Source organism: Pan troglodytes, chromosome 3 (assembly GCF_028858775.2).
Source record: "Pan troglodytes isolate AG18354 chromosome 3, NHGRI_mPanTro3-v2.0_pri, whole genome shotgun sequence".
NCBI classification, from domain to species: Eukaryota; Metazoa; Chordata; class Mammalia; order Primates; family Hominidae; genus Pan; species Pan troglodytes.
In genome coordinates this window covers 77,316,612-77,344,557 of record NC_072401.2, presented here as the reverse complement: position 1 = coordinate 77,344,557, position 27,946 = coordinate 77,316,612, and the positions used below count along the sequence as shown (strand labels likewise).

General features: G+C 41.0%; 1 long non-coding RNA gene across 1 annotated transcript; it reads right to left on the bottom strand.

The window, feature by feature from the left end:
- Positions 1-7: 7 nt before the first annotated feature.
- On the bottom strand, positions 8-27,946 carry LOC107974322 (uncharacterized). Its single transcript, XR_001716995.2, has 3 exons — positions 27,759-27,946; positions 3,889-4,039; positions 8-2,093 (listed from the first exon to the last, which is right to left on the bottom strand). It is a non-coding gene; the product is annotated as an uncharacterized LOC107974322 (long non-coding RNA).

The following is a 27,946-nucleotide window of genomic DNA, read 5'->3' as shown; positions in this document are numbered from 1 at the left end:
TCAAGAATATATTTAAGACAGTGTTTAATAGATCAACAGGGTGATTAGGGTGACTGTAGTTTACAATAATCTATTGCATATTTCGAAATAGCTGAAAGAGAATAATTTGAATATTCCTAGTATAAAAAATGACAAATATTTAAGATGATGGCTATCCCAATTACACTGATTTGATCTTTGCAAATTATACAGATGTATTAAATTATCACAGGTACTCTGAAAATATGTACATCTATTATGTCTCAATGACAAATAAATAATAATTTTTAAACAAAATTAAATTTTTAAAAAAGAAGACATAAAGAACTTCTACAAATCAATAAGAAAAAGACAACAAAAATTAAAATGGGCAAAGGTTAGGAACTTCACGTTACAAAGTATCCAATTGGCCTATAAGCATATGAAAAGTTGGTCAACATCATCTTTGACCAGGGAAATGCAAGTTCAAACCACAGTGAGATACCACCACACAGCCACCAGAATGGGTAAAATTAAAAAGACTGAGCTACAAAGTATTGGTCAGGATAGAGAGCAACTGTAGCTCTTTTATGTACATTATTGCTGAGAGTTCAGCCATTTTAGAAAACAGTTTGACAATAACCACTAAAATTAAACATATCTTATGATCCATCAATTCCACTTCTGGGCATACACTAAAGAGAAATTAGTGCTTCTGCCAATTAAAAGACATATGCCAAAGTTTTTTGGTTTTCTGTTTTTTTTGGGTCGGGTGGGTTGGGGTGCTTTTGTTTTTGTTTTTGAGACACAGTCTCACTCCATCACCCAGGTTGGAGTGCAGTAGTGCATTCTGGGCTCACTGCAACCTTCACCTTCAGGATTCAAGTGATTCTCCTGCAGTGATTCTCCTGCCTCAGCCTCCCAAGTAGCTGGGATTACAAGTGTGCACCATCACGCCTGGCTAATTTTTGTATTTTTAGTAGAGATGAGGTTCAGTCAGGCTGGTCTCGAACTCCTGACCTCAAGTGATCCACCCACCTTGGTCTTCCAAAGTGCTGGGATTACAGGCATGAGCCACTACACCTGGCCAACATACATATTCTTAACAGTTTTATGTATAAGTCAATACTGAAAACAATCTGGATACCCATGAACTAGAAACTGGATAAATTCTGATATACTCTGATAATGGAATGCTATCTACAAATTTTTAAAGTCTACTGATAGAAGCAACGACATGAATGAATCTCATAGACATGTGCAGTGAAAGAAGCTAAACACAAAAGAGAAATACTGTGTGATTCTATTGGTAGGAAGTCCACAAAGAGAAAAAGCTAAGGGATTATGCTAAAAATCAGAATAGTGGTTAATTCTGGCAAAGGCCAGGGATGGACAGGGAAGGAGAGTGAGGGAGCTTTCTCAGGTGCTACAGACTTTTTTATCTTGATCTAGATGGTAGCTACATGAGTATATACATACATAAAAATGTATTGAGCTATATATACTTATATTTTGTATGCTTCAATGTGCACTTCAATTTTGCACCTAAATAGAAAACTAAGTAAATAAATAAGTAGATTCTAAGAAAGAGACTAAATGGGCAGAAGCAATGATCCTTCTCATTTTTTGTCTTTTCTAGACTATATTTAAAGCCATATGAAATAAAGGAGTAGAAATTAGTAGTACTGACAGAGTAATTAATAATCTCTAAAATAGCCATGGCAGGTTGGGTGCAGTGGCTCAGGCCTGTAATCCCAGCACTTTGAGAGGCCAAGGCAGGAAGATCACTTGAGCCCAGGAGTTCAAAACCAGCCTGAGCAACATAGCAAGACGTGCCTCTACCTACGTTTTTTTTAATTTAAAAAATATATATAATAAAACAAAATAAAATATCCATGACATCTCATTATTAGGATTTTTACAAATAATTTTTTAATAAATCCGTATATTTTCTCATATGGAAATGAAAAATACCATTTCATTTTAAATGCTCTGGGAGTCTTGATTTTCCTCACAGTCTGCATTTTCACTTTAACAATCAAACACGCAGCGCCATCTCTGCCCTTAAACCATGCTTGAAGTCTCTGTTAGTTTCGGAAAAGTGATGCAGGGAAACAGTTTTTAACTTCTCAAATCTGTAAAAGACCAAATGGATTTCTGTAAAGAAAGAATCAAATGGAATTAATGCTATTTAGCCATGTTCCTTCTCTGGTGGGAAATGCAACCTTAACACAAGTACTTTCCACACTTGGCCTCCTGTTTGTTAGGAAAACAAGAAACAAGAAGTTGACCTTGGGAGGACGAATCTTGAGCAGAACTCTGCTCCACGCAAAAGAGGTAGCAGGAGCAGCCACCAGCATGGGACTGAAGTGGGAGGAAGGGTGTTGTACACCTTGAGATAAAGTCTAGGAAACTCAAGCTTTTGTCTGGAAGCAACGTGCAGAAAAGTAGAGACACACTTGAGCAGAAGGAGGCACTGCTCCTTCTGTCACTGTGTTTGAATGACAGCTTGTCTTCATCTGACAGCTTGTCTTCATCCTTAGTGCCCTCCTGCTGACCTCCTGGAAAATTAGATTTGCACCCAAGTGAAAAAGTCTGCATGCATTTCCTCAGCCATAATTTTCTTTTTTAGAAAAGATGGTATTAGACAAGAAAATAGACTTTAAAAAGAAAAAAAATATGGTGTGATGGAATAGAAAGAACTATCCAAAAATTTATTTGAAGACCTTGTTCTTCCATAAGTGGGTTATGTGGCTTTGTGTGACCCGCCCCCCATCCAAGTTTTCTGGGTCACAGATTCCTCATTTGTGAAATGAAGGGATTGAGTCTGATTATTTCTATCAGGCCTCCCTGTCCTAACACTAAGTTGTGTTTCATATTCTCTATTTAAAGAATCTGGAAAGGATGTGATAAAGTTTTAAAAAGATTTTCATCAAATATGCTTCAAAAAGGAAAGTTGGTGCTTAGAGGGGTCTGCTTCCACCAATGTGACATTTTACCCCTCTGAGCACCTCCTCTGAGCTGATTTCATTTTGGTACTTTTTTTCTCTCTGTGTACGACTCTTCCAAATGCCAGTTCCTCTATTAACATCAGGCTCAATTCAGAATACCAACCACCCTCCTGTGCCATCTCAGGAGCTCCAAATAGAATGTTACTAAAAGAACAATTGTTTTTTGTCTATTCACAGAGACAGAGAAATGGATGTAGGCAATCATCAAAGCCTCAGCTCCCTTCCTTGAGCCCTGGGACATGCACCAGCTCCACTGGGAGCAAAGCTCTGGCTCAGCAGCCTGACAAGGATGTCTACATTGAGAACCATTTATACAGGCTCACTGGCCTGAGCAAAATTGAGGGTTGACTGTTCAATTTCAACAGAAACTAAAAACAAACAAAAATAGACCCCTCTAGAAAACAAGTTGAAATGACCACAGCTTCAGTCCTGTAATACAGGGTATAATTGTTATTAAGTGCTTTTCATGTGCCCAGTGCTACTACAGGTATGAGTCACTGAGCCCAGCCAGGACTCCTTATAAAAATACATAACCTATGAGAAATTGAAGGATTTGAAATTGGCAAGACCCCCTCACCTGAGAATCTTGTCAAAATGCAGATTCTGATTCAGAGGGTCTAGGGCACGTCACAACCTCCTGCAGCTCTGACCAGCTCATGGTGCTGCTGGGGCTGCCAAGCCACAGTCCACACTGAGTAGGAAGGGTATAGAGTCTTTCAGATTCATTCTGGATTCTGCATCTATCTCATAACTAATGGATCTAGTCTCTGGCATTCTATTAACCAAGACATCCTCTGATCAACAATCCTGCATCTGTAATATTTTGGTCATTGACTTGAGACTGCATTTTCAGGTGCTCGTAGTATTCTAAAAACAGTGATTAGAGTTTGGAGGTTGTAAGTTTGGTTTCATGTCCTACCTTCACCACCCATTTCCAGTGTATGACCTTGGGCAGTATAGTTAATAATTTGTGCCACAGTTTCTTAGTTTCTTCATCTTTGCAGTCTCTAGAATTCAACAGAGCCATCACCTTGCAACAGGGCTTCAGTTTCCTCATCTGCACAATAGACCTGTCTCAAGGAGGAGTTAAGAGAATTAAATCAGATAATGTGCCAGCACATAATCGATATTTGTTCAGTGTTAGCTAAGACAATTTATGTTATTTTTTGTTTCACTACCCCAGGTGTTTTAGTGCACTCTATTTTTTTTTTTTTTTTGGTAGAAAATATGTATAGAGCATGTAATCCCAGCACTTTAGGAGGCTGAGGCAGGAGGATTGCTTGAGCCCAGGCTGGAGTTCCAGACAAGCCTGGGCAAAAAAGTGAGGCCCTATCTCTAAAATAAAATAAAATAAAATAAAATATCCAGGCATGGTGGTATGCACCTGTAGTCTCAGCTACTCAGAAGTCTGAGGCAGGAGGACCCCTTGAGCTCAGGAGTTTGAGGTTGCAGTGAGCTATGATTGCACCACTGTACTCCAGACTGGGTGACAGAGAGAGACCTTGAAAAAACAAAAAAGAAAAGAAAAGAAGGAACGATGAAAGAAAGAAAGTAAGTTCCAAGATGGCCAAATAGGAACAGCTCCGGTCTGCAGCTCCCAGCATGATCTATGCAGAAGATGGGTGATTTCCGCATTTCCAACTGAGGTACCTGGTTCATCTCATTGGGACTGGTTGGACAGTGGGTGCAGCCCACAAAGGATGAGCCAAAGAAGGGCAGGGCGTCACCTCACCCAGGAGGCAAAAGGGGTTGGGGGATTTCCCTTTCCTAGCCAAGGGAAGCCGTGACAGACTACCTGGAAAAACGGGACACTCCTGCTCAAATACTGTGTGTTTCCCAAGGTCTTAGCAACCAGCAGACAAGGTGATTCTCTCCCATGCCTGGCTCGGTGGCTGCCAAGCCCATGGAGCCTTGCTCACTGCTAGCACAGCAGTCTGAGATCGATCTGTGAGATGACAGCCTGGCTGGGGGAGGGGCATCCGCCATTGCTGAGGCTTGAGTAGGTAAACAAAGTGGCTGGGAAGCTCAAACTAGGCAGTGCCAACCGCAGCTCAACAAGGCCTACTGCCTGTAGACTCCACCTCTGTGGGCAGGGCATAGCTGAACAAAAAGCAGCAGAAACTTGTGCAGACTTAAACATCCCTGTCTGACAGCTCTGAAGAGAGCAGTGGTTTTCCCAGCTTGGCGTTTGAGCTCTGAGAACAGACAGACTGCCGCCTCAAGTGGGTCTCTGACCACCATGTAGCCTAACTGGGAGACACCTCCCAGTAGGGGCCGACAGACACCTCATATAGGTGGCTGCCCCTCTGGGATGAAGCTTCTGGAGGAAGGATCAGGCAGCAATATTTGCTATTCTGCAATATTTGCTGTTCTGCAGCCTCCGCTGGTGATGACCAGGCAAACAGCGTCTGCAGTGGAACTCCAGCAAACTCCAACAGACCTGCAGCTGAGGGACCTGACTGTTAGAAGGAAAACTAACAAACAGAAAGGAATAGCATCAACAACAAGAAAAAGGTCATCTACACCAAAACCCCATCTGTAGGTCACCAAAATCAAAGACCAAAGGCAGATAAAACCACAAAGATGGGGAGAAACCAGAGCAGAAAAGCTGAAAATTCTAAAAATCTTCTCCTCCAAAGGATCATAGCTCCTCACCAGCAATGGAACAAACCTGGATGGAGAATGACTTTCACAAGTTGATAGAAAAAGACTTCAGAAGGTCAGTAATAACAAACTTCTCTGAGCTAGAGGAGGATGTTTGAACCCATCACGAGGGAGCTAAAAACCTTGAAAAAGGTTAGAAGAATGACTAACTAGAATAACCAGTGTAGAGAAGACCTTAAATGACCTGATGGAGCTGAAAACTGTGGCACGAGAACTTCGTGATGCATGCACAAGCTTCAATAGCTGATTCAGTCAAGTGGAAGAAAGTGTATCAGTGATTGAAGATCAAATTAATGAAATAAAGCGAGAAAACAAGATTAGAGAAAAAAGAGTAAAAAGAAATGAACAAAGCCTCCAAGAAATATGGGACTGTGTGAAAAGACCAAATCTACGTTTGATTGGTGTACCTGAAAATGATGGGGAGAATGGAACCAAGTTGGAAAACACTCTTCAGGAGTGTTTTATTTTATATTATCCAGGAGAACTTCCCCAACCTAGCAAGGCAGGCCAACATTCAAATTCAGGAAATACAGAGAACACCACAAAGATACTCCTCAAGAAGAGCAACCACAAGACACATAATTGTCAGATTCACCAAGGTTGAAATTAAGGAAAAAGTGTTAAGGGCAGCCAGAGAGAAAGGCCGAGTTACTCACAAAGGGAAGCTCTTCAGACTAACAGCAGATCTCTCAGCAGAAACCCTACAAGCCAGAAGAGAGTGGGGGCCAATATTCAACATTCTTAAAGAAAAGAATTTTTAACCCAGAATTTCATATTTAGCCAAACTAAGCTTTATAAGTGAAGGAGAAAAAAATCCTTTACAGAGAAGCAAATGCTGAGAGATTTTGTCACCAGCAGGCCTGCCTTACAAGAGCTCCTGAAGGAAGCACTAAACATGGAAAGAAACAACCAGTACCAGCTACTGCAAAAACAGGCAAAATTGTAAAGACCATCACCGCTATTAAGAAACTGCATCGGCCAGGCGCAGTGGCTCATGCCTGTAATCCCGGCACTTTGGGAGGCTGAGGCAGGTGGATCATAAGGTCAGGAGATTGAGACAATGCAGGCTAACACGATGAAACCCCATCTCTACTAAAAATACAAAAAATCAGTGGGGTGTGGTGGCAGGTGCCTGTAGTCCCAGCTACTCAGGAGGCTGAGGCAGGAGAATGGCATGAACCTGGGAGGCGGAACTTGCAGTGAGCCAAAATCAAGCCACTGCACTCCAGCCTGGGCAACAGAGTGAGACTCCCTCAAAAAAAAAAAAAAAAAAAAAAAGAGAAGAAAAGAAAAGAAACTGCATCAATTAACAGGTAAAATAACCAGTGAACATCATAATGACAGGATCAAATTCACATATAATAATATTAACCTTAAATGTAAACGGGCTAAATGTCTCAATTAAAAGACATAGACTGGCAAATTGGATAAAGATTCAAGACCCATCAGTGTGCTGTATTCAGGAGACCCATCTCACGTGAAAAGACACATATAGGCTCAAAATAAAGGGATAGAGGAAGATCTACCAAGCAAATGGAAAGCAAAAAAAAAAAGCAGGGGTTGCAATCCTAGTCTCTGAAAAACAGACTTTAAACCAACAAAGATCAAAAGAGACAAAGAAGGCCATTACATAATGGTAAAGGGATCAATTTAAAAGAAGAGCCAACTATCCTAAATATATATGCACCCAATACAGGAGCACCCAGATTCATAAAGCAAGTCCTTAGAGACCTACAAAGAGACTTAGACTCCCACACAATAATAATGGAAGACTTTAATGCCCCACTGTCAATATTAGACAGATCAATGAGACAGAAGGTTAACAAGAATATCCAGGACCTGAACACAGCTCTGCAACAAGCAGACATAATAGACATCTACAGAACTCCACCCCAAATCAACAGAATATACATTCTTCTCAGCACCACATCACACTTATTCCAAAATTGACCACATAGTTGGAAGTAAAGCACTCCTCAGCAAATGTAAAAGAAAAGAAATCACAACAGTCTCTCAGACTACATTGCAATCAAATTAGAACTCAGGATTAAGAAACTCACTCAAAACGCACAACTACATGGAAACTTAACAACTTGCTCCTGAATGACTACTGGGTAAATGACGAAATGAAGGCAGAAATAAACATGTTCTTTGAAACCAACGAGAACAAAGACACAACATACCAGAATCTCTAGGACACATTTAAAGCAGTGTGTAGAGGGAAATTTATAGCACTAAATGACCACAAGAGAAAGCAGGGAAGATCTAAAATTGACACCCAAACATCACAATTAAAAGAACTAGAGAAACAAGAGCAAACAAATTCAAAAGCTAGCAGAAGGCAAGAAATAACTAAAATCAGAGCAGAACTGAAAGAAATAGAGACAAAAAACCCTTCAAAAAAATCAATGAACCCAGGAGCTGGTTTTTTTGAAAATATCAACAAAATTGATAGACTGCTAGTAAAACTGATAAAGAAGAAAAGAGAGAAGAATCAAATAGACACAATAAAAAATGATAAAGGAGATATCACCACCGATCACACAGAAATACAAACTACCATCAGCAAATACTATAAACACCTCTACGCAAATAAACTAGAAAATCCAGAAGAAATGGATAAATTCCTGGACACATACACCCTCCCAAGACTAAACTAGGAAGCTGAATCTCTGAATAGACCAGTAACAGGCTCTGAAATTGAAGCAATAATTAATAGCTTACCAACCAAAAAAAGTCCAGGACCAGATGGATTCACAGATGAATTCTATCAGAAGTACAAAGAGGAGGTGGTACCATTCCTTCTGAAACTATTCCAATGAATAGAAAAAGAGGGAATCCTCCCTAACTCATTTTATGAGGCCAGCATCATCCTGATACCAAAGCCTGGCAGAGACACAACAAAAAAAGGGAATTTTAGACCAATATCCTTGATGAACATTGATGCAAAAATCCTCACTAAAATACTGGCAAACCAAATCCAGCAGCACATCAAAAAGCTTATCCACCACGATCAAATTGGCTTCATCCCTGGGATGCAACCTGGTTCAACATATGCAAATCAATAAACGTAATCCATCATATAAACAGAACTGTGACAAAAACCACATGATTATCTCAATAGATGCAGAAAAGGCCTTCGACAAAATTCAACAACGCTTCATGCTAAAGACTAGGTATTGATGCAACGTATCTCAAACTAATAAGAGCTATTTATGGCAAACCCATAGCCAATATTATACTTAATAGGCAAAAACTGGAAGCATTCCCTTTGAAAACTGGCACAAGACAGGGATGCCCTCTCTCACCACTCCTATTCAACATAGTGTTTGGAAGTTCTGGCCAGGGTGATCAGGCAAGAGAAAGAAATAAAAGGTATTCAATTAGGAAAAGAGGAAGTCAAATTGTCCCTGTTTGCAGATGACATGACTGTATATTTAGAAAACCCCATCATCTCAGCCCAAAATCTCCTTAAGCTGATAAGCAACTTCAGCAAAGTCTCAGGCATTCTTATATGCTGTTAACAGACAAAGAGAGAGCCAAATCATGAGTGAATCCCCATTCACAAATGCTACAAAGAGGATAAAATACCTAGGAATCCAACTTACAAGGGATGTGAGGGACCTCTTCAATGAGAACTATAAACCACTGCTCAAAGAAGTAAAAGAGGACACAAACAAATGGAAGAATATTCCACGTTCATGGATAGGAAGAATCAATATCATGAAAATGGCCATACTGTCCAAAGTAATTTACAGATTCAATGCCATCCTCATCAAGCTACCAATGACTTTCTTCACAGAATTGGAAAAAACTACTTTAAAGTTCATATGGAACCAAAAAAGAGCCTGCAGTGCCAAGACAATCCTAAGCAAAAAGAACAAAGCTGGAAGCATCACGCCACCTGACTTCAAACTATACTATAAGGCTATAGTAACCAAAACAGCATGGTATTAGTACCAAAACAGATATATAGACCAATGGAACAGAACAGAGGCCTCAGAAATAACACCACACATCTACAACCATCTGATCTTTGACAAACCTGACAAAAACAAGCAATGGGGAAAGGATTCCCTGTTTAATAAATGGTGCTGGGGAAACAGGCTAGCCATATGTAGAAAGCTGAAACTGGATCCCTTCCTTACACCTTATACAAAAATTAATTCAAGATAGATTAAACATATAAATGTTAGACCTAAAACCATAAAAACCCTAAAAGAAAACCTAGGCAATACCATTCAGGAAATAGGCATGGGCAAGGACTTCATGATTAAAACACCAAAAGTAACGGCAACAAAAGCCAAAATTGACAAATGGGATCTAATTAAACTAAAGAGCTTCTGCACAGCAAAAGAAACTATTATCAGCATGAACAGGCAACCTACGGAATGGGAAAAAAAATTTTGCAATCCACCCATCTTACAAAGGGCTGATATCCAGAATCTACAAAGAACTCAAACAAATTTACAAGAAAAAAATCAAACAACTCCATCAAAACATGAGCAAAGGACATGAACAGACACTTCTCAAAAGAAGACATCTATGTGGCCAACAGACACATGAAAAAATGCTTATCATCACTGGCTATCAGAGAAATGCAAATCAAAACCACAATGAGATACCATCTCATGCCAGTTAGAATGGCAATCATTAAAAAGTCAGGAAACAACAGATGCTGGAGAGGATGTGGAGACATAGGAATGCTTTTACACTTTTGGTGGGAGTGTAAACTAGTTCAACCATTGTGGAAGACAGTGTGGCAATTCCTCAGGGATCTAGAACTAGAATTACCATTTGACCCAGCAATCCCATTACTGGGTATATACCCAAAGGATTATAAATCATGCTACTATAAAGACACATGCACACGTATGTTTATTGTGGCACTATTCACAATAGCAAAGACTTGGAACCAACCCAAATGTCCATCAATGATAAATTGGATTAAGAAAATGTGGCACATATACACCATGGAATACTATGCAGCCATAAAAAAGGATGAGTTCATGTTTTTTGCAGGGATGTGGATGAAGCTGGAAACTATCATTCTGAGCAAACTATCACAAGGACAGAAAACCAAACACCACATGTTCTCACTCATAGGTGGGAATTGAACAATGAGATCACTTGGTCACAGGGCGGGGAACATCACACACCGGGGCCTGTTGAGGAGTGGGGGGCTAGGGGAAGGATAGCATTAGGAGAAATACCTAATATAAGTGATGAGTTGATGGGGGCAGCAAACCAACATGGCAAATGTATACCTATGTATCAAACCATGTACCCTGGAACTTAAAGTCTGAGAAAGAAAGAAAGAAAGAAAGAAAGAAAGAAAGAAAGAAAGAAAGAAAGAAAGAAAGAAAGAAAGAAAGAAAGAAAGAAAGAAAGAAAGAAAGAAAGAAAGAGAGAGAGAAAGAAAGAAAGAGGGAAAGAAGGAAAGATGAAAGAAAGAAAGAAAGAAAGAAAGAAAGAAAGAAAGAAAGAAAGAAAAGAGAAAGAAGAAAGAAAGAGAAAGAAAGAAGGAAGGAAGGAAGGAAAGAAAGAGAGAGAAGAGGAAGGAAGGAAGGAAGGAAATAGATATGCATTCATTACTCAGATTAGTAAACCTTGACTCTTAATATGACAACATTCCCTGGGTTTACCTAATGTCTACACCTAGTTAAAATAGGAACCTGCTGAAAAAGATTATTAAGGAATCGGTGGGAGCTGGGGTTAGAAAGAGTGTGATGGGCTAAACTGTGTCCTCCCTAACCCCACCAAAATTTATACATTAAAACCCTAACCCCCAAGACCTCAGAATGTAACCATATTTGGAGATGAGGTCTTTAAAAAGGTGATTCTGTTAAAATGATCTTTAGTGTAGGGCCCTAATCCGACAGGACTGGTGTCCTTGTAAGATAAACAGATACCATAGGTGTGTGTGCACAGAGGCCATGTGAGGACAAAGCAGCAAGAATTGTGGCCATGCACAAGCTGAGGAAAGAGGCTTCGGAAGGAACCAACCCTGCTGATACCTCGATCTTAGACTTCCAGCCTCCAGAAGTGTGAGAAAATAAATTGCCATTGTTTAAGCCACCATTCTGTAGTATTTGCTATGGCAGCCCTAGCAGTGAAATACAGGAGAAAAAAGAAACCCTGAAGCAAGAGGAGCTTTTTTCATGCATAAACTTTACTCCACAAATATGCTGACATTTTCCAGGAGAGCTTCCGTTGCACATCATTTTTATTATGTTTAATAAAATTATTTAATGCACAGCTAAAAGTGCCATTTTCATACCTTCATATGAATAACTTTTTATAAATCAAGGGTAGAGGAAGCCCTTGTTGGGCTGCTGTATGAATTTTAATTCATTCTCTGGTCTTCTTTCCTGTAGCTGACAGGCAGACTTATACATGAAGCTTGGGGCAGCCACACATGGGATCAGCCCCTTATCTGCCAGGCCTGAGGAAATGGGCAGTTTGATAAGGGTGGTAGGCAGAAAAACAGCCCCCACCCCCACCCACCACCAGAGATGTCCACATCCTACTGCTTGGAACCTGTGAATATGGTCCACAGGACCTTGCAGATGTGACTGAATTAAGGATCCTGAGACAGGCAGATTGTCCTGGATTCTCCAGGGAGGCCCAATGTAATAACAAGGGTCCTTGTAAGAGTAAAACAGAGGAATCAGAGTGAGTAGTAGGAAATGTGATGACAGAAGCAAAAAGTAGGAATGATGCAAAGAAGGTGCTATGAGCCACAGAATGCTAGCAGCTTCCACAGGCTGAGAAAGGCAAGGAAACAGATTCTTTCCTGAAGCCTCTGGAAAGGACAGAGCCCCACTGACACCTTGATTTTAGACTTCAGACCTGTATTGTTTTAAGTCATTAAATTTGTGGCAATTTGTAACAGCAGCCATGAGAAATGAGCACACTGAATATTCTGGTTTCCAGGCAGCAGGCTGTGATGGGCTTCTCAATTTAATGCAGATTTGGGGTTTGATGCAATGTTCTTGTTTTTGTATTTGTTTTTGAAACAAGATCTCACTCTGTCACCCTGGTGGTGGATAATACAATAACGCAATACCATATATTGTACTATTATTCTTTACATTGTACAGAAATGCTTCATATACTCTAGTATAAAAAGCATGTTTTACAATAACATTTGAAAAATAAAAAAAATTGTTAAGAATTTTAAGACAAAGAAATCTGTGAATTGGCTCAAGTCCAAGGTCCATGAAAGAACCGAGAACAAAACTCAGTCTTCTGATGCGTGTAGATTATGATTGTTATGGACAATTCTTCCCTAAATATGCTTAGATCAACATTAACCCATCAAATGAGGATTCCTAAGCTTGCAGAATACTCAGTGCACATAACCTTAATTCTGAAGATCCAAGGGCTTCATATAACGGACCTGAAAATCACTCTTGTTTTTTAGGGTTAATGTGTCTTAAAAATGATTATACATATAAAGTGCTAAAAGTGGTTCCTAGTACAAAATAAAGATTCAATAATTATTAATTGTTATTATTGACCTAGAGCTAAAGAATCATTTCAGAAAGTTTAAATTTCAGGGTGTTTAACGGAGTTGATGTTTTATACCTTTTAACACTTTTATGTTGAGAACTGGATGTGGACTATGGTCTTTCTGAAATAGGAAATTAATAAAAAGAGAAATCTAAATTCACAGCTATTGGAAGATTTGGCTGTGGTTATGATGCATTCAAATGGTAGAATCTGGAAATCATTAGGTTTCAACTGTTCAACTGTCAGAGGCTGTGGTGTATTTAACCTTCCACCTGTCTCCAGTCTCTTTTTGTGCTTGAATATTCAGGGATTCTATTGCCCTCAAGTTCCTTCCCAAACTGAGATGTCTCTTGGGATCTTTTCACATTAGGGGTCTGTATCCTCTCACTCAACCACCCTGAGCCAGGGGTCTGCACATTCTTGTTGATATTAACTTGAACAAGACAGAATTGGACAGGCAAATCTGTTCCCCAACCAGGGCCTCCAACACCCACCCCCTTACTTCTTAAACTCCATCTTTATTTGGTTTCTCAGATGCCAAGAAAGCAAGCTAACTTGGGGTGAGAACAAAGACTCTGAAGTACAACAAATCTGGGTCCAAGTCCTGAGTCTGCTATAAGCTAACAACATGACCTTTGCTGAGTTACTTACTCTCTCTAAACTTCTATTTCCGTATCCATACAAAGAGCCTAATATCAATTTCATAACAATTCATGACAATTTCATTGTCATGAGCATCAAATCATACGATGCATGAAAAAGTATTTAGCACAGTAGCAGGCATATAGTAAACACTCAATAAAATGTTAACTATTTCTGTACTCTCTTAGTTTCTATCCAGACCCTGCAACACCTCTGTTAGTTTCACTGCCTGGTTCCCCCTTCTCTACCTGCACCCTTTATGTTAGAGTTCCTTTTCTCCCCTACTTTGCACACCTGCCCAAGGGGACCTCACCCAGTCTCAGGACTTTCACTGACACCCACATACTATGCACAAAACTCTGGGTGACAGCACCCAGAGCTCTCTGTCCAACCCTGATCTTTTATCCAAGCTCTAGATTTGCATTTCCAATTATTTATTTATTGTGTCACCTTAGATACCCTATAGTCGCCCAAACAGAACCCACCATCATCCTCCTCTAACCCATTTCATTTCCTGTCTTCTCAAGCACACTTAATGGGGTCTCCCAGGGTAGAAACTGTGAAGACATTCACAACCGCTCATGCCCACTCGCCAAGCCCTGGGATTAAAAAATGTCTCCTGGCTCCAATGCCGTCCCAATCCCTCCACCCTGCCACTGCCTTGGTTCTGGTCTTCCTTATCACAAACTAGACAAAGGAAATAGACTTCTATTTGTGGCCTGTTAGCCATCACACACCAAGTCTCCCATATCCATTCATCCTCTAGTCCCCTACCCAATTCATCATCTTGAATACATGCCAAGGACTACAAAGATACTCTGAATGTCAGGAAAAGTGAACATCTTAACATACCTTTCACAGTGAAATATTGGCGGCATAAACATTAAGTTCAAGAAACAATAAAAACAAATACCCGGTGATGTTATTATTATTTAACATGGTTCTGTTTTTTAGTTTTTACCATATTATTTAACTACCACCCTGATAGAATTAGTTGCTCTGTCTTCTGGGGCCCCACTACATCTTCATTACACATTTGCTTTAGCCTTTAACATGTTTGGTAATTCATCTGCCTTTCTCTGTTTAGCCTACATCATTGGCATCTTTTTACACCCAGAATCTGGTATCAGGCCTACACATAGTCAAAGCTTGCTAACCAGTAGAAAACAGTCTAATAATTGACTTTTCATGCTTCCCATTAGAAACTAAGAAAATTGACACTTTTCTTGAAATCGCAAAATGGTAGCATAGGTTTTGTTTTGTTTTGTTTTCAGATGAAGTTTTGCTCTTGTTGCCCAGGCTGAAGTGCAAATGCACGATCTGGGCTCTCTGCAACCTCCACCTCTTGGGTGCAAGCAATTTTCCTGCCTCAGCCTCCGGAGTAGTTGGGATTACAGGCATGTGCCACCACGCCCGACTAATTTTGTATGTTTAGTAGAGACAGGGTTTCTCCATGTTGGTCAGGCTGGTCTCGAACTCCCGACCTCAGGTGATCCTCCCGCCTCAGCCTCCCAAAGTGCTGGAATTACAGGTGTGAGCCACCACACCCAACCAGTTTTTTTGTTGATGTTGTTGTTTGTATCAAAGTATTTTCCCTTGTTGAGAATTCAGGGTTTTTTATTTTGTCTTTATTTTGATCTCTTTTTTCCCTTCGAACATTAAGTCTAGGCCCCAGGAATAGAAGGCAGATTCCACCTATAACTTTGAGTTTCAAACTAGACTTTTTATTAAGGTAAGTAAGAAGTCTTTGAAGGAACCAGAGCTTGGAAGATTGACCGTGGAGTTTATCACAGAAGGAGATACTTGAGGGAAGTTCCTGCCTCACTAGAAGGGGAAAGCCTTTCCAGTGCTAAGAGGGAATCTGTTTTTCTCCTTTGCACACTCTAAAATTCAGCATTATCAGTGATCATGGAACAATGAAGCTTATGATATCAGCCTTCATCCTAACTAAATTCATAAAAGAGCAGTGCAGAAAGTACAATGTCCCTTGTTTTATAACTGATTCACTCATTTAACAAGGAAATGCAGCACAAGATTAAGAATGCCAGCTCTGGAGTCAACAGCAAGCGTGACTGGGGCCACAGGACTCAGTCAGATTTTTTATTTAGCCCTTTAGCGCAAACCTAAGATTTTCTCTCCAATCTATAGAGTCTCAATCCTCTATTCTCTTTGTATATATAAGATCCTTAGATTAGCACATAGAACATAAGAAGAGATCTAGAAATATCAGCCATACAAGCTGAGAGCCGAATCACATATGAACTCCCATTCATGACTGCCACAAAAAGAATAAAATACCTAGGAATACAGCTAACAAGAGAAGTGAAGGACCTCTTCAAGGAGAACTACAAACCACTGCTCAGAGAAATCAGAGATGACACAAACAAATGGAAAAACATTCCATGTTCATGGATCAGAAGAATCAATATGGTGAAAATGACCATACTGCCCAAAGCAATTTATAGATTCAATGCTATTCCCATAAAATTACCACTGACATTCTTCACAGAATTAGAGAAAACTATCTTAAAATTTATATGGAACCAAAATAGAGCCTGAATAGCCAAGGCAATCCTAAGCAAAAAGAACAAAGCTGGAGGCATCATGCTACCCAACTTTATACTATACTACAGGGCTACAGTAACCAAAACAGCGTGGTACTGGTACAAAAACAGACACATACACCAATGGAACAGAATAGAGAACCCAGAAAGAAGATGACACACCTACAACCATCTGATCTTCAACAAACCTGACAAAAACAAGCAATGGGAAAAGGATTCCCTATTTAATAAATGGTGCTTGAAGAACTGGCTAGCCATATGCAGAAAATTGAAACTGGACCCCTTCCTTACACCATATACAAAAATCAACTCAAGATGGATTAAAGATTTAAATGTAAAACCCAAAACTATAAAAACCCTGCAAGAAAACCTAGGCAACAACATTTAGGACATAGGCACGGGCAAAGATTTCATGACAAAGACAGGAAAAGCAACTGAAACAAAACAAAAATTGACAAATGGAATCTAATTAAACTAAAGAGCTTCTGCACAGCAAAAGAAACTATCAACAGAGTGAACAGGCAACCCACAGAATGGGAAAAAAATGTTGCAATCTATGCATCTGACAAAGGTCTAATATCTAGCATCTATAAGGGACTTAAACAAATTTACAACAAAAAAACAACCCCATTAAAACGTGGGCAAAGGACATGAACAGACACTTCCCAAAAGAAGACATAGATACATGCAGGCAACAAACATGAAAAAAAGCTCAACATCACTGATCATTAGAGATATGCAAATCAAAATCACAATGATACACCATCTCACACCAGTGAGAATGGCTATTATTAAAAAGTCAAAAAATAATAGATGGTGGTGAGGTTGTGGAGAAACAGAAACACTTATGTGCTGTTGATGGGAGTGTAAATTAATTCAATCATTGTGGAAGAGAGTGTGGTGATTCCTCAGATATCTAAAAACAGAACTACCATTCAGCCTAGCAATCCCATTACTGGGTATATACCCAAAGGAATATAAATCATTCTATTGCAAAGACAGATGCACACATATATTCAATGCAGCACTATTCACAACAGCAAAGACATGGAATCAACCTAAATGCCCATCAATGATAGACTAGATAAAGAAAATGTGGTACATATACACCATGGAATACTATGCAGCCATAAAAAGGAATCAGATCATGTCCTTTGCAGGAAAATGGATGGAGCTGGAGGCCATTATCCTCAACAAACTCATGTAGTAACAGAAAACCAAATACCACATGTTTTCACTTGTAAGTGGGAGCTAAATGATGAGAATACATGGACACATGAGGGGAACAACACACATTGGGGCCTGTTGGAGGGTAGGAGTGAGAGGAGGGAGAGGATAAGGAAGAATAGCTAATGGATACTGGGCTTAATACCTAGGTGATGGTATGATCTGTGCAGCAAATCACCATGGCACACGTTTACCTATGTAACAAACCTGCACATCCTGCACATGTATCCCTGAACTTAAAATATAAGTTGGAATTTATGTGTATATATGTGTAAACATATGTGTATATATGTATATATACACACATATATAATTATATATTTTATATATAATTATATATAATAAATTATATATGTAAATTATATATATACAAATTATATATGTGTGTGTGTATATATATATATCAGCCATGGTTATCATCTGGGCCAGGAGATGAGCTAAAGTTGTGGACACCTGGTCCCCATCCCCAATGTGCTTCCTGAAGGCTGAACTAGAGTTCTGCTGCTCTTAGGCAATGTGTTATTTCTCTTTAGGCAATCTGTGGAAGCCAAATCATTAGTTGCTGTTTGCTTGGTAACCATCTTGGCAAATAAGATTAAAAGCCAGGATGTCTGTTGGCTCACTGAGTCCTCCTAATGGGCCAGTCTCAGGCTGTCTTACTCTGAAGTATCCTCCACTCCTCAAAATCACAGATGAATGCTTCTGGGAAAAGTGGCATCTTGTTTACTTTCACAGAAACTGCCACATATGCATCAAACCCATTTCCCCTTCTGCCTGGGCACACACCTAACCTTGTCTCCCAGCTTCCTTTGCAGTTAGGCCACGTGACATGCATTAGCCAATGCCATTGGCGTGGAAGTGATGTGCACCCTTCCTGGTCTTGCTGATAAAGTCCCGCCACAGGCAGCCCTCTGTGCTCTACAGGGACTTTGGAAGCCACATGCTGAAGACATGAGAGCCACAGGCGAAAGAAATCTGGGTCCTCACATATTACTTGGGTGAGGCATCCACTCATCAGCAATGCCCGTTGTGAACTTTATGTGAGGAAAAACAAACTTCTATCACATCTGAGCCATTACACATTCTTTAGTTTGTTTGTTACAAGTTCTAGGATTACCTTAACAAATACATCTGTCTCAATCATCATGAACCTATCATTCCCATAGCAGTGCCTGGTACACAATAAGAATTTATGTCTGTGGAAACTCTAGATTTTACTAGAAATCAGAGCCTGGTGTTTACACAGACTAAGAGTAATCATTGACATGCAGGAGACAGACTCTGGAACTCTGCAGAAGAGTTTAGTTGTCTACATTTCTGAAACATGAGGATGCCACCAGGAGAGGAAATATAAGATATTTTTTCCCAATTTCAGTTCTCCTCAGATTTCATCAGTCTGATCATCCAGACTCAGAATTATCTGAAGTTATTTCATTCAGAGACAATAGAAACCAGGGCATTTAAGTATGCAGAGAGCAATTACATTCTGAGAAGAAACCTCCGAATAGCACAATCACTGGCAGCTATTTAAAGAGAATAGAAGATTGAGACTGCATAGGTGGGAAAAAGATCTTAGGTTTGACCTAAAGGGCTGAATAATAATCCTAAAGGACACTTATGGCCCCAGAGCTGGTGCTCTCCGGGGGTGTGAGGCCTGGACAGTTGGAGAACCGGCAGTAGTGACTAGAAAAGGATAGTATTTGGACAGATGCCTGAGGTTACATTCCAAATTCCTTCCACCTCACCCCACTTCTCATTCCCCAAAACATTATTCTCAAGGGAGGAGTCACGGTATATTGAATTTACCACTGAGGCCATTAAGAGAGGTGTGTGTTGTTATACATCACCAGAAAACATTTCCTTGTTTCTCAAGGTCTTTTTTGATTAAAGAAGCAAAATCATACCAGCTCTTCCCAAACTCATCTTTCACTCTCCGTTAAAGAGAAAAGCAAGACTATCAAGTAAGGCAAGCAGCAACCTACAAAATGCAATCTTGGACCACATGAGCAAGAAGATGAGCAATGGACAAGAGAATGGCATTGCAGGTGGGAGTTGGAGGTAGTATGTATGTGGGACAGAAAAAGCCTTGAAATCTACAACCCTCATTGACCCCTCACAAGGGGTTATACTCAAAGCACTTCACCAAGCTTCTGCTCCATAAGCGTAAACAGCCATGCCCTGCACCATGTGATCCCACCCCAGGCTATAACTAACTGAACCAGAGGTGGACACCCAACCCAAAGGCAGCCAATTTAGAATTGCCCAATAGCCTGTGAGATAGCCTGGTAAGAAATCTCTGTTATACACAAATAATGATGATAAAGGCATCAAATTATCTTTCTCTGGAATAGAAAATGAAGATGAAATAAAAATATGATATAAAATGAAAATATGGGGAAATTCTCAGGAATACGAAGAAGAGATAGAGGGAGAGAATCCATCTTCGTTAGCAAGAGAGAAAGAAAAAAAAACAGAGAAAAGGCAGGCAAGATTCAAAAGAATAATGAAAGGTCAAGAGAAAGCAGAAATTATTAAATTAGAGTAAGCAGAAGTTGTGAGGAGGCAGAAGTCCAAATATACGTTAAATAGAGCACGAGGGAGATGTTTAGAGCAGGTTCAAGATAAAGGCAAAAAGGAGGTAGGCCCCATAATGCTATACCTCTTGAAGATCAACAAATTCCAGCTTCTGGTATAAGCAGGGAGACAGGAGAGAGGGCCAGCAACAAGATTATCAGTGTCCAGGACATTTAACTGGACACTGAATGACCTTCTGCATGGGATGATTTATTCCGGGCTCTCTGATGCTCTGCTTTTCTGTGGGTCTTACTTTTCTTTGGCTGTTATGTGGCTTTCCCTCGATTCCCAGGAGGCCTGGCAACAAGCTTGAGATTCCTGTTTTCCTTAGTCCCACAAATATGCTAGCAAACTGTCCCCTACTTTTACTCGAAGTAACACAGGTAAGTGTATTCCTTGCTACCAAGCAGTGGGGTGTGTTATTTGTACAGTGTGGATGTATGTGTTTGTCTAGTGTGTTGTATGCTGGGAGGATGAGATGAGAGGCCAAACGCAGAGGACAGAATCACCTTGATAAGTTTGGGAGAACAGGGGGGTGATAAGGTAGGGAAGTCTGGGAATGGGAGTAATAGGAGTGAGCAAACTCATTTGGGCTTCTTCACATATGTCTGGCACTGGTCTGTGGCTTCCTGTGTCCAGCAGTTTCCCTATCTCTTAAATATACTGCATATCAAGAGAAAAGGGTACACGTCTCTTCTATGGACATTCCTAATCTATTGTTATGTTTATTCAGAAAGTCATCTCATCTTCCTCTAAAGAATGTGTTATAGGCCTGGAGTGGTGGCTCATCCTTGTAATCCCAGTACTGTTCAAGGCTGAGGCAGAAGGTTTGCTTGAGCCCAGGAGTTCAAGATCAGCCTAGGCAACATAGTGGGACCCCGTTTCTACAAAAAAATACAAAAATTAGCCATGTGTGGTGGTGCATGCCTGTACTCTCAGCTACTCAGGAGGCTGAGGCAGATGATTACTTGAGCCTCAAAGGTTGAGACTACTGTGAGCTATGATCGCACCACTGCACCCCAGCCTGGGCGACTCTAGAAGAACCCCATCTTAAAACAACAACAACAACAACAACGAATGCTTTATAGAGTGTACTGGTCAGGACTCTTGGTCAAACGGGGAAAAAACTCAATTTGGACTAGCCTAAGCTAACAAACACTCCCCTCTCTCTCCTCTCTGTCTGTCTTCTCTCTCTCTCTCTCTCTCTCTCTCTCTCTCTCTCTTTCCCTCTCTCTCTCTCTCTCTCTCTCCCTCTCTGTCTTTGAGACAGGGTCTCCAGGCCGGAGTGCAATGGTGCAATCACAGCTCACTACAACCTCCAAGTCCTAGACTCAAGCGATCCTCCCACCTCAGCCTCCCCCAAGAGCAGCTTGGACCACAGGCCTGTTCCAACACACCCAGCCCCTCCTCCTGAGTCTCCTCCTCCTGGCTTGTCAGGCACCTTCTCACAGGCCTGCTGTCTCCTTGAGGCTGAATCCTGAGAGCACAGATCCTGTGTTCACATCCTCGCAGCTTCACCTGCCCAGATGACAGACACTCAGAGCAATTGCTATGACCAGAAGGGGACAGTCAGCTCCTATTTGAATCAAATGTTGAACTTTTGGCAAGAGATGTGGGGCAGACCGAGCAAGCCCACTAAAGGAGTTGTTGGGGTCCCCCACACTAACACTTTGCATCTGCTGCCAGAGCCGTTATTGCCCTCACTGTCTCAGATTTGGCCAGCACTTAGTGGCTGCACGGGGACACTTCCCCTCTAGACCTGCTGCTCCCCTTTAGCCCAGTAGGAGGCAGCATTGCCCCTCCTTGCCCTACGACTCGCCGGACTGATTCCAGGCTTCCAGCTCAGCAGGAAGAGGATCCATTAAAAAGATTTTATCTTTGGAAAACCTTATCACCCCTCAAATGTCAAGACTTTCAGAAATTAATCTAGAGTTTTCTCCTTTTCAGGTCTCAAATTTTAAAACAGAATCATAAAATGCTAGAGCCAGGAGGAGCCTCTGGAGTCCTGTCACATCCAGCCCTCTGTTTTAAAGATGAATAGATCGACCAAGGCAGAGACTCAAATACATATTCTAACATTTGGTACCAGATTGCGAAGTCATTGGAACCAAGCATAAAAAGCTATCAAGGAGAGAAAAAAGATCTGAAGGAAAGGTTGCTTATCAATTTCTGGAAAGCTGGAGTAAACTTTTAATGGAAAACAATTATTTTATAAAAAGGTAAAGAGAAAAGGTGAAATTTTAAAAATAGGTTAAGTAATACTTCAGTAATATTTAACCTACATATCAAATATACTATTATTTCACCATGTAGTCAGTAAAGACACCTGTGAATAAGATCTTTTGCATTCTTTTTCCGCACTAAATCTTTGAGATCTGGTGAGTATTGTACAGTTATAGCACATCTCAATTTGGACAAGCCATGTCTCAAGTGCTTAGTAGCCACATGCAGCCAGTGGCTACTGTGTTGGATGGTGCAGAATTGAAAAACAGGTTAGTACAGAACCTTGTGGAGCCCTCAGGACAAGCTGCACAGACATTTGAGCTCACCCAGGGCATTCTGGGGAGATGTCTTATACCAACAGAATATAAGGGGCTGATATATTTTACCAAAAAGAGCTTCCTGTTTGAAAAAAATATATACTTTTCACCCCATCTCCTCTCCTCAGATAAGCTGCAGAAGGATGCATGATTATTGCATCATTATTATTCTTAAACAATGAACTGAAGTGGACCAGTCAAGTGAATGCCAAAGGGAGTTTGATGGAAGAGGCTGTCCTGTTCTCGCCTAGAGTGACCTCACAATCTGTGGCCCAGGAGGATTTTATAAGATATCAGCATGCCTGCGGAGAACAAATGAATAGTTTTTTCCTTAGTGCTAAAAACACCAGAGGCAATTTTCACATACCCACCCTTCGTTTTTACAGGACGTGGTGGGGGAGTCAGGCTGTAATCACAGTGTGTTAACTGAGGATAAAATAGAGAGCATCAGCTAGATTGCTCTTTCTTGAAAACAACAGCCAAAAAAGAAAAACAGCACTCAGGATTTTGAGTCGTTTTGCATGCTCAGGAGAGGATGGCAGTTTCAAGCACAACATCAAGAAGAAGGACAAAGTTGAGCCCAACTGGGCACCAGCAAGGAGTGGGTGCACCCATCCATGCCTCCACGCTCCTAAAAATGAGGGCTCCCGTCATTTTGGGGTAGTGGGTGTTTCACAGCCTGTTCTCCTCAGCAGCTTTGAAATTCTGCGTTCTGAGTTCTGGTAGTGTAGCCTGGCACAGAGTTGCAGGGACAAGGTCTGTTCACACCCTAATCTCCTACCCCAGCCTGCTGTCTTCCTGGCTGCCCCACAATCTGAAGTCGAGGGTTTCTCACTAAACACTGAGCAGAGCGGCAGGCAGACCTTGACCTTGCCTCATACGTTCAAGTGAAATAAGCAACCACCCTAAAAAAGAAACCAAGTTTTGCCTTTGTTGATGGATTCCTCCTTCTATGGAAGTATCTGTGATAAGGATACTGTCATCCTGAACCACTGAGTCCTTTGTTCCAAAAATAGTGATTGACAGTCATTGATCACTTACTGCCGGGTCCCTATAGTAACTCATTTAAAGCTCTGCATAATAGTCCTTCCATAGCCGGTTGTGGTGGCTCACGCCTGTAATCCCAGCACTTTAGGAGCCTGAGGTGGGCGGATCACTTGAGGTCAAGAGTTCAAGACCAGCCTGGCCAACATGGCGAAACCCTGTCTCTACTAAAAATACAAAATTAGCTGGGCTTTGTGGCAAGCGCCTGTAATCCCAGCTACTCGGGAGGTTGAGGCACAAGAATTGCTTGAACCTGGGAGGCAGAAGTTGCAGTGAGTTGAGATCACACCACTGCACTCCAGCCTGGGCAACAAGAGCAAAACTCCATCTCAAAAAATAATAATAATAATAATAATAAATAAAAATAAATTAACCAGTTATGGTGGCTCACACATGTAGTCCCAGCTATTCAGGAGGCTGAGGCAGGACAGTCGCTTGAACCCAGGAGGCAGAGGTTGCAGTGAGCTGAGATTGTGCCATTGCAATCCAGCCTGGGCAACATAGAGAGATTCTGTCCAATAATAATAATAACAGTAATAGTCCCTCCAAACTATCCTAAGTGCTTTGTATACTGTATTAAAGTCCTAGGTTCACCATAACAAAGTACCACAGACTGGGTGGCTTCAACAACAGAAATTGTATTTTTCCACAGTTCTGGAGGCCAGGCATCCAAGATCTAGGTGTCAGCAGTTTTGGTTTCTTCTGAAGCTATGAAGGAGACTCTGTTCCACACCCCTCTCCCAGCTTCTGGGGGTTTGCTGGCAATCTTTGGTATTCCTTGGCTTGTAGATGCAACACCCTAGTCTCTGCCTTTGCCTTCACATGGCATTTTCCCTTTGTATGTCTGTATCCAAATCTCTCCTTTTCAAAAGGGCACTGGTCATGCTGGATTAGGGCACACACTAATAACTTTATTTTAAGTTGATTACTTCTGTGAAGACCCTGTTTTCAAATAAGGTCACCTTCTGAGGTCTTGGAGGTTAGGACTCCAGTTTGTTTTGAGGGGGACACAATTCAACCCATAACACACATATTAACTCATTTATCTTTCCAACAGCCCTTCAAGGCATCTTCCTGGATAATTTATCCCATTTGCAGAAGAGGGCACCTGGGACACAGAGAAAGTAAATGACTGGCCAAGGTCACTGTATTAGTCGGTTTTCATGCAGCTGATAAAGACATACCTGAGACTGGGTAATTTATAATGAAAAAGAGGTTTAACGAACTCACAGTTCCATGTGGCTAGGGAGGCCTCACAATCATGGCAGAAGGCAAAAGGCACTTCTTACATGGCGGCAGCAAGACAGAAAACTTGTGCAGGGAAACTCTCCTTTATGAAACCATCAGATCTTTTGAAACTTATTCACTATCATGAGAACAGCACAGGAAAGACCTGCTTCCATGATTCAATTACCTCCCACCAGGTCCCTCCCAAGACATGTGGGAATTGTGTGAACTATGATTCAAGATGAGATTTGGGTGAGGACACAGCCAAACCATAGCAGTTACCAAGTTGGCAGTTGGTGGAGTCCCACAGGCTGTCTAGTTTGAGTGACTCTGCTGTGCAACCCCATATGTATTGTTATTACTGTCTCAGATTTACACCTGAGGAAACCAAAATATACAGGTCACAAAACCCACCAGTATTACACAGTGAGTCATTGGCAGAGCTGGAGTTTGAACCCACTGCTATTTGGCTTCAGCACCTGAGCTGGTAATCACTAAACTATGTGACTTCTCTTACATAAAAATATCTTCCCAGAATTTAGGAAAGGCTAATTCGCCACTCCACACTTTCCAAGGACTGCACAATTCTTTGGTGGTGTTGGTTATGCATGACAGTAACTGTTGGAAGGGACTGGTGTCGGTCATTGGCGTGGGGCAGCAGGGTGAGTATCAGGAAAAAGCAAAAGGACCCACGGGGTCTGCAAGTCTTTGAGCCCCCACCTCTAGCACTGCCCTTAACCACCTCGGGCTCTGCCAGGGAACCAGGAAGAGGATGGGCAAATAGGAGGGCAATTCTGGGCTGCTTTGGGTAAAATAAAAAGGGGGCAGGAAATGAAAGGATTCAGGCTGTTAAAAGAAGCGACTCAACAGATCTTGCCTTATCCTTGCTTCCTTACTGGAAGGAAGCGGGTCTTACTGTCGCATGAGGAAATGGGGGAGCCCAGCTCCTGAGCATTCAGGCTAGTCTTGGTGTGATTCATAGTGTGATGATTTCTCTCTCTGAAAAATTTAAATGTAGAGACACAAAGCTAGGAGTTGAGAGCTGTGTCTCATGAATGTCACAACTAGGGTCCACACCTACCCTCCTCAGGATTAGCTGTTCAATTCCTCCTGGAATTTTGGGAGAAATCCATTGAATCCCACCCCCAACTCCCTGTTACTAGCTGTTAGTGGTGGTTAAGAGAGCTTGAGTTGTTTTCTCTATTCACTTAGTTTGAGTCCTGTACACTCATAAAAGTTATATCATTACCTTTCATTTCGTTGAATCTAAACTATCTTTTCCCCATTTGCCCAATTTAATGAATTTCCTCAATTTAGTTCTCACTAATTACACACCCTACTCAGTATCTAAAATAAATCCATTTTTTTATACCCGTAGTGTAAAAGCTCCCTGAGGGTAGTGATTTCATCTTTTGTTTACTTCTATATCCTGAGCACCTAGCAATATTGATAAAGAAGGAACAGCTATGTGTAAATTTTTTCTCCCATTTTATATACATGGTAACTTGCTATACATACTGTTCTGCATATGTGTTTGTCTACTTATCAATATATCATGGAGACTGTCAACATTTAGTGGGTCAACATGCAGGGGACGGGACTTTTACATTTATTAAAATTACCTGCTTAGAGTTCCAAGCAGAATAAAAGCAATTCTCCATCCATGCATGCACAGACTAATCCCAGGAAGTAGCCATCACCCAGCATGAATTAAATTCGCTGTGCAAGGCATGCCTGGTATGCAATAGAGCCCTCTCACTTTTTTGTTGTTTTTAATCTACATGACTGACACCATAGCCACTGTTTCTTAGTACACACCATTCAAGATACAGCTACATTTTAAAGTATCTATTTCACTCCATAGAATCCTTTTATCTTGCAATCACACTAAACATGAGTGCCTTATACCTGACAGGTATTCAAGTGTGGGGAAGGGGTGTGAATGAAAAGTTAAGATATACTAAACCACAAAGTATATTAACTTTTTTTCCAAGTTAAGGTAGAAAAAGGGAGGAAACCAATACATTTTAATTTCTTTAAATGAAAAACTTTGGAATAACCACGGGATTTAACCCAATAAGCTAAGGCAAAATCATTTTGGTGACTTGTGCCTGGTGCCTGCCCATCCATCTACTTCATGACTTAGCACCAAGTTTTTAATCTGAATTTGGGTGTGTACCACTTGTGTAAGACACAGCAAATTTAAGAGTACCATCCCCAGATTGCAATGTCAAAGTTCTCATTTATGGCCTGTCGACAAAAACATTGTAGGATGAAAAGAGGAGCATAGGCAGAATTATTGGAGTTTCAAAATTGGAACGATGTGAGATAAATGGGAGATCAGGGGTCAAAAGGGCTATTTATAAGGCTTACTCTTCTCCTAGACTTTAATTCTCCAGAACACTTATATCACCCCGTGGAAGTATCTTGCCTGTGAGTTTTTGTTTATTCTCTATCTCCTCCCACTGGAAAGTATGTTCCATGAGAGCAGAGACTTCATCTTTGTTCACTACTATATGTCTAGTTGCTGGCATATGGTACATGCTTAGTATGTATTTGTTGAATAAATGAATACACAAGAGGAGGATGAAGGTGACTTTTGGCTTCATCCCATTCCTATTGCTTAGGGGTCATTCATCTTAAGAACACTTCTAGAAATTACCAAAGAAAGTTTTTTCCATATAAACAAGTGGGAGTGGAGCAGGTTCACTGTGCACTGATTACCAGTTTACCTGAGTACAGTGAGACAGAACACCCACATGCAAGTTACATGAAGCAGGTTTATCACTTACAGATAGGCAGCAATGGATAACAGAAGACAAGGCTTCATCCTGAGCTGGTCTCCCAAGGCTCACAAAGCTGCTTGGGGAACATAGAGTCTCCGAGGCATATGCCCCTCTTGCACTGCATCTGAGGGACCTGGAAATACAGTCTACCCTGGGCTTTATGCCCAGGGGCAATGAGATTCTGGGCCAAAGCA